The sequence below is a fragment of the Mandrillus leucophaeus genome, unplaced genomic scaffold (assembly GCF_000951045.1).
Source record: "Mandrillus leucophaeus isolate KB7577 unplaced genomic scaffold, Mleu.le_1.0 Scaffold197, whole genome shotgun sequence".
In the NCBI taxonomy this organism is placed as follows: domain Eukaryota; kingdom Metazoa; phylum Chordata; class Mammalia; order Primates; family Cercopithecidae; genus Mandrillus; species Mandrillus leucophaeus.
Window position 1 is genome coordinate 475,772 of NW_012101998.1, and position 7,205 is coordinate 482,976.

The following is a 7,205-nucleotide window of genomic DNA, read 5'->3' on the forward strand; positions in this document are numbered from 1 at the left end:
GGGTGGGAGGAGCACGCGCGTCCCGGGGCGGCCGGAGGGGCCCCGGTTGCGCAGGGGGGTGTCAGCAGACTCACACGCAGCAGGAGACCTGGCTCTGGGTCCAGAGTTCCCAGTGGGACGCCCACGAAAAAAACGTAACTCCCCATTATATTCTGTAATTCTAGTCTAGTTCCTATTTCATGCTTGATAGAGAGCAATCGACCGCTTCTTGGTGAATTCTGCCAAGTTAGTCACTTTTCAGTCATATTAATTCATTCTTTTAGAGACAGGGTCCCGCTCTGTTGCCCAGGCTGTAGTGCAGTGGAGCGATCACGGCTAACTGCAGCCTCCCCACCTCCGACTCCAGCGATCAGATTCGCCTGGGTGGGCCAGCTTTCAAGTCTACCGGGGTCCCCATGGAACTTCTGGCTGCCCTCCCTCCTCAGCCTTTCAGGGAAGATGGGGCTGCCGCGGGTGCCAAATGCACCCAGACTGCCTGCGCCCCTGAGGCGGTTGACACAGCCTCTCCCAGAGCCTTGGTACTGTGCCTGCCAGGCTGTCCTTCAACCTCAGCCCTAGACCAAGGCCCTCGGACCTCAGGAAGGAGGCCACTGCACATCCACCCTCAAGCCCACTGCACTCAGCCCAAGGAGGTGAGGGGAGTGAGCAGGGCCTGGGGCCTGGGCCTGTCTCAGGCTTCCTCTCTCAACTCTTTCTGCCTCTACCCAGCCTGGAGGGCACACACACACAGACATACGTAGACACACACACAGACATGCAGACGACACACACAGACACAGACACACATGGATGCACACAGAGACACACAGACACACATGGACACACACACAATTCTAGATATAGAGAAGCTGTGCCTGTAGCTTACAGTGCCATGTGTCTGCACGTGCTGCGGGTGAGGACACAGCAGCTCTGGGGTCGCTCTACTTCATTGCCTTTCCGATACTTGGTCTCACAGCTGGATGGCACTCTCTAGATGAGAAGCTAGGGTTGTATCTTTATTTTCTGGTTCCATAGTGACCTCCCCTTTCCCCAGAGCATCCGTGAGTCAGGGTTTCAATGAGGAGGGGATGGTCCTTGGGCCAGAAGGAGCCATCAGAGGGCAGGGGCAGGCCAGCGTGGGTGGTCCTGGTCCCTCCTCAGTCTGTGTGGTTCTGGGCATGGTCGGGGCACATCTCCAAGGCCACACCTTGAGTAGAGGGGGCTTCTCCTGAGGGGAACGGGCCTTTATTGTCACTGTCCTGGGAAGTAGAGAGTCTTAGGGAAGGACATGGACTTGGGAAGGCCTGGGATGTCTGGGCAGACCCATAAAGACAGCCCCTCATGTGTGGGTACTGAACAAATTGAGAGCTTTCACCCAAGAGTGAAGGGTGGGGGCCAAGGCACGGCCTGACCCTGACTAGTGCTGGCGGGGGGGCCACACCTCTGCCATGCACAGGCCTCGTGGGCCAGGCAGGGGATCAGTTCAGGGACTCTAGGACAGAGGCAGAGCCTGCTTCTAAGTTCTCTGTTACATTTCCCTTGGCTTCTTCCTGTGTCTTCATACTAAAACTTACCATCTGGGCTCAGCAGCGTGGCAGGCTGCTGGGGTGACGGGCAGGATTTTGTGTGTGTGGCTTGGTGAGCAGCCCAGAGGGACAGAGCCTGCTCCCTAGGACTCCAGGCTTACCTTGGTGGCCAAGGGTGGCTGTGCCCTGTGGACCTGACTCCCGGGGCTGTGGGCAGGGAAAGTGTGGAAGGAGATGGGAGCTGGGAGAAGGGAAGGGAGGAAGAGAGCCCATGAGTCCTTGGGCCTCCTAGATAGTTCTAAACAGCGCGGGCCAGTGACCAGGGGGACTCTGCCTTCCAGATCCAGGTAAGAGTGGACTCCCACCTTGGTCTGGCCTTGGTTGGCTATGGTGTTGTGCCATTGCCCTCTATGCGCTAAGGAGGCAGTCTTAAAGCCTGTCCACCATTGTCCTGCATGAAAGTGTTAGTGCTGAAGTTTAATCATGGTGTGTGGCTGAGGAGATGGAAACTAGTTTGTATTTTTAGTTTTTTGAGACAGAGCAAGACTTTGTCTCCCAGGCTGGACTGCAGTGGTGCCATCATAGCTCACTGCAGCCTTGAATTCCTGAGCTCCAGAGATCCTTCTGCCTCAGCCTCCTGAGTAGCTGGGACCTCAGGCATGTGTCAGTACGTCTGGCTAATTTTTTTTTTTTTAATTTTTTGTGGAGACGGAGTCTCCCTGTGTTGCCCAGGCTGTTCTTGAACTCCTGGGCTCAAGCGATCCTTCTGCATTGGCCTCCCAAAGTGCTGAGACTATAGGCGTGAACCATTGTGCCCAGCCATAAACTAGTTTTTAAAGCTGATCAAGGGCTTGGTCACTTCATGTTAGACAAGGGGTTGGGTGAGTTATGACACTCAGTCTTCCCAGGCAGTGTCTCTTTCCCAAGAGTTCTGGAAGGAGGTGAAGGGGCCACCAGACCCCCATGCACTGCCCTGCCCCCAAAGACCTCCCTTGCACCCACAAAGGACCCATTGTCCCCACACAGGCGTCTTCATCCTGAGCCGCCCTCTGCAGCTGTCACAACACTGGAATCCGCTCACTTTTCCCTGGGACAACTTTGTGTTACCAGAGCTGGGTCTGGGGTTTGCATATCATGCCGCCCGCCCCGGGTTCCCCCAGGCCAGACACAGGGCAGTTTGAGTCCCAGGCCCCCTGAGTTCCAGCCGATGTGTACTATGGGTGTCCTGAGCCTTTCCCGGTCCTGGGTGCACCTGTTTTACTGTGGGACTCTTGACCTGGCTTCTGCCTTTGCCTAGAGTCCTGGAAATGTCCAGAAGCCTGGGGGTGGGGCCAAACAGATCACCCTGTATCTTTCTTCCCTGATTCTCTAGAGCAAATGGCAAGGGTTTTGGTTTTAAATTACAAAACAGTGGACCTCATAGTCTCTGCACGTAACCCTTGGTCTTGGTCTCTATCTCTTTTCCTTTTTCATTTTGAAACCTGAGGATCCATTGCCAGGCCTGAAAGCCTGGAACCCCATTACAGGCAATCTCTTATGTGCCGTGGCTTCTCGACTGCACCCCACAACTGTGGTCTAACTCGTCTTTTTCTTTCACCTCCTGTTCTCTCGCCAGCCTTGCAGCTTCAGGACTGCTGATCCTGATTATGCTGTGCAAACGGTGTTCGTTCCATGGTCACACTGTCTCCATGAGGCAGCAACATCTAGGAGTGTTATCCCCATTGAAGGGGCAGAGAAGCCAAGGAAGGAGGAGGGCAAGTGCTGGCCCAAGTCACACACAGATGAAGGCACACATGGTCACGCACACTTGGGGAAGCTTAGCAGCACTCCTTGCTCTCTGCAGGAGTTCACAGAACGCCGCGCTGAGTGGACCACCGAGCTCAGAAGGGTTGCTGTGTGACGCTCGAATCAGGAGGCCCTGATGGACTCTTCCTTTCTCTGTCTCTCCGGCGTCTGACTGAGGCATGTTTTTGGGACTCTAGTGAGAAAGACTCCGGTTTTCAGAACACCTGCAATATAGGCAGAGCACCAATCTAAGCCTGCAGAGACTAGACAAGAACAGCTGGAAGATGTCTTCTTTCCCTCCTTCCTTCCCCTTGTGCCCCCTCCTCAAACTAGAAAGTGATGGGATCTTTGTGTCATTTGCATGATGACTTCTGGGACTCCTGTGAATTAGTTGCTTCTTCCTCCTGTGTTTCCCCAACCCAGGGCCACTGCTTAAATTGAACAAATGATGCATCACAAAACTACAAGGGGACTCTTCAAATTCAAGGTTGGTGCAATCTGTATATAATTGTATGGTAACAGTTGTCCAGCAGATGGCAGTAAAGTGTCATGAAACAGAGTTGCCTGGTGACCTGTGCTGCACCTTTGTGAGTTCGCACCGACCAGGCTTCACACACCGGACTTATTGGAGTCACTACTAAGCTGAGGCCACAGCAGAAAGACCACTACATTTTGCATGACCTAGGGGCTCCATGCCGGCCTGTCTGCACCAGAGCCCTTTCAAAGCACGTGGTTTAGTTCAGGGCTCACATTGGCTGTTGCCTGGTTTTGTTTGGCCAGCAAGGTAAGAATGGTTTTAAAATTTTTGAATGACTGAAAAAAAGTAAAAAGAAAATAATACTTTGTGAAAGGTAAAACTCACATAAAATTCAGATTCCAGGGTTTGTAAATGAAGTTTTGTTGGACTCATGCGCACTCATTTGCTCAGTGTTGTCTCTGTTGCTTTGAGTTGAGAAGCCGCCGCAGACACCGTGTGGCCACAGAGCCTAGAATATTTACTGTCTGGCCCCTTACAGGAAAATGCGCCAAGCCCTGGATCGCTCCTTTGGGACTTCATCAGCTGCAAACCCTCACCGTAGTTTTGTGTGTTTGGAAGTAAGAAGAGAGCAAGCGAGGGCCGAGACCGAACGGGAAGACCCGGTGGCTCAGAGAAGATGGTTATGAGCTCTCTTATTCCAGGGCACAGCACCCTGTCTGGGGGGTGCAGGCTTTGGTGGAAGTCCTCTAGCTTCAGTACCTGTGGCCCTGTCTTTAATGCTACGTTCTTATTTCAGCATCCCTGCTGGTCTGAGGGTCCTAGTCCGTGCACCAACTTTGATTCCTGGACGTAGCAGAAAAATGCTTCCAGATTGTCAAACTCCTTTGGTGACAATTTGAGCATCTGCTAATGTCTTAGCCCTGTCTGAAATCCCAGCTGATTTTCAACACTGTGTAAGGGAACTCCTTCATGACCTTTGGATGAGTAATAGATGATAGGGTCATGCTGACATTAGACGAGAGCTTGCTAAACTCCGAAAACCTAAATTTGCAGCGCCTGCTCTAGCAGATTTGGGTTCGCACGGAAACATCCTCAACAGACCAACTCAAGAAAGTAATTTCCACAGCAAATTGATTTCCTGGACTATGTTCTGTTAAAAGAAGATATGGTTATGATATCTGATCAAATATTCAGCATTTATCAGGAAATTCAGCTGTCTCTAGCTTCAAAAAAGTTCCAGAATCCAACCACCTACCTCTTCCTTTGCTATCACTGGGCCCAAGACTCTCCTAAGGGTTATTGCAAAAGTTTCTCAGTGGCTCTCACTGCTTCAGCCCTTGGTCTGTTACAGGCTGTTGTCAAGAGAGCGAGCACAGTGGCTATCAAAACAGCAGAGAGCTCTTTACCCTCCTCTGCTCAAAATCCCACAATGCTCGTCAGCTTACTGATGGCCAAAGCCCTCTGCCATCTGGCCCTGTATGTCTCTGACCTTTTGTGTTTGTGCCCTTTCCAGTCTGTCCCCAGTGCTCTCCTTGCTATTCCTTTGGGGCACTGGGCACACACCTGCTGAGAACATTCACACTGCTGGGTACTTCTGTCTGGAACACTCCTCCCCAGACACTTTCCTCACTCTCCTCAGCTTTTGCCCAGATGTCCTTTTCTCCCCAAGGTCTATCTCGACCCTCCTTCATGTCGCACCCTGTCTCCCCACCCCCTGGTGCTGTACTATTACTTACATTGCAGCACTTATCCCCCAGCATGCTATTGGATTTGCTTATTTATTATCTAATGCTGACTGCTTTTCCTTCTAGATGCAAGCTCCACAAGGCCAGGCATGCTTTGTTTATTGATGTGCCCCAAGTGCTTAGAGCAGTTATCTGGCATGCAGCAGGTGCCCAGCACATATTTGTTGAATGAATAAATAATGAAATGAATTCTTGAGAGGCAAGCCTTCCCAAGTACTGAAGACTGGGTTGGAACTGTAGGTCTTCCTTCATTAACAAATGATCTCAAAAAGTTTGGGTATTGTTTTAACAGGGCTCCCTGCCAGGATCCATGAGTCGGCGTCTTGAAGTGAGAGACAGGACCCTCTGCTCTTCAGGTTCTATCAGTGCAAAGAGGGCCCACTAAGAACTTCTCCGCAGGGCCCCATCTGACAGGCACCAGACAAAGCTCCTCACACTCCGTAAATGCCACCCATCATGAACGTGGCTATGATTAAAACGTGATGAGGACAGTGACCCACAAGACTGGAAAACCACTTTGGCACCTTGACGCAGATGTTCTCAAGGACCGGGTTGGAGAACATGTACCATCATTCCACTTTTAGCTGTTTTGTTTCATTACAACCTTTTTAGTTTAGCATGACAACCATAACAAGTACAATATTTTGGCCAATTTCATTTAATTTGTCACATACAGTGGAAGAAATACTAAGATATTTTCTACTTGACTATGTAGCTGGGATGATTGGAACTGAAACATGTATTGTGCATTTGAATGGTTAATTTTATTATGTTCACATTGTGTACATATTCTGTGGCTTATATATAATCAGTAAATATTCTATGACTTACTCTTCTTCAGAAACATGTGGAAAGATGAACAAAAAACAACAACAGCATGACAGGGTTAGGGAATTCTAGAAATGGAAAAGATGTTAAAAATGGGTTTATAGTAAAATCCAACATCTAGAAGAAGGATTTAAAGTCTAAGCAGAAATCCTTTCTGGCGGTCTGCAGAAGTCTCCCATCTTGCTAAAGTGTCACATTTGGCACATATTCCTGGAAACGTTTTAGTCTTTTTCAATTAAATTCCTTACTGCTGTCCCTCTTGCCAATCTGCCATTAACTTGCCTCCTGTTGCTGCACCTTCAGTGGTTTTCCATTTCCTTTAGGACAGACTCCAGAGAAACTCATAATCTGGCACCAACATATTAAGACTGTTACTTCTTTCCACGTGTCCTTTGTCTCAGTCTTGGCCTCAGTGTGGGCTCAGATTTCTGTGATAGGGAGCCACCATGTTTGGGGCTCCGGAGCCAAGGTGGCAGGGGCGTCACGAAGGCGTTGCCTCATCACTAGGGCTCTGGGGTTCTCCTGTTACCTATTTTCACACATCAGTGTGCTGGAGGTTGTGATGAGCCGAGAGGGAATGTCAATGTTACCAAGCAACCACGAGCCTATGAGAACCCAGTTGGGATTATGGCCACTTGTACTGCAGGTAGCAGGCACTTCGTACACAGCAAGGACCTGTGCATGGACAATCCTGTGTAGTGTACAAATCACTCTGTGCGTGCTTGTCCATTTTCTCCTGTAGCTAAAACACTGCTCACAAGTCCTTCCACAGTTACCTATTAAATAATAGTCACCATCTTTTAAGGAACTGATAACTTCTGTCATTTTAAGCTATTCCAGAACACAGCAAAGGATGAAACAGTC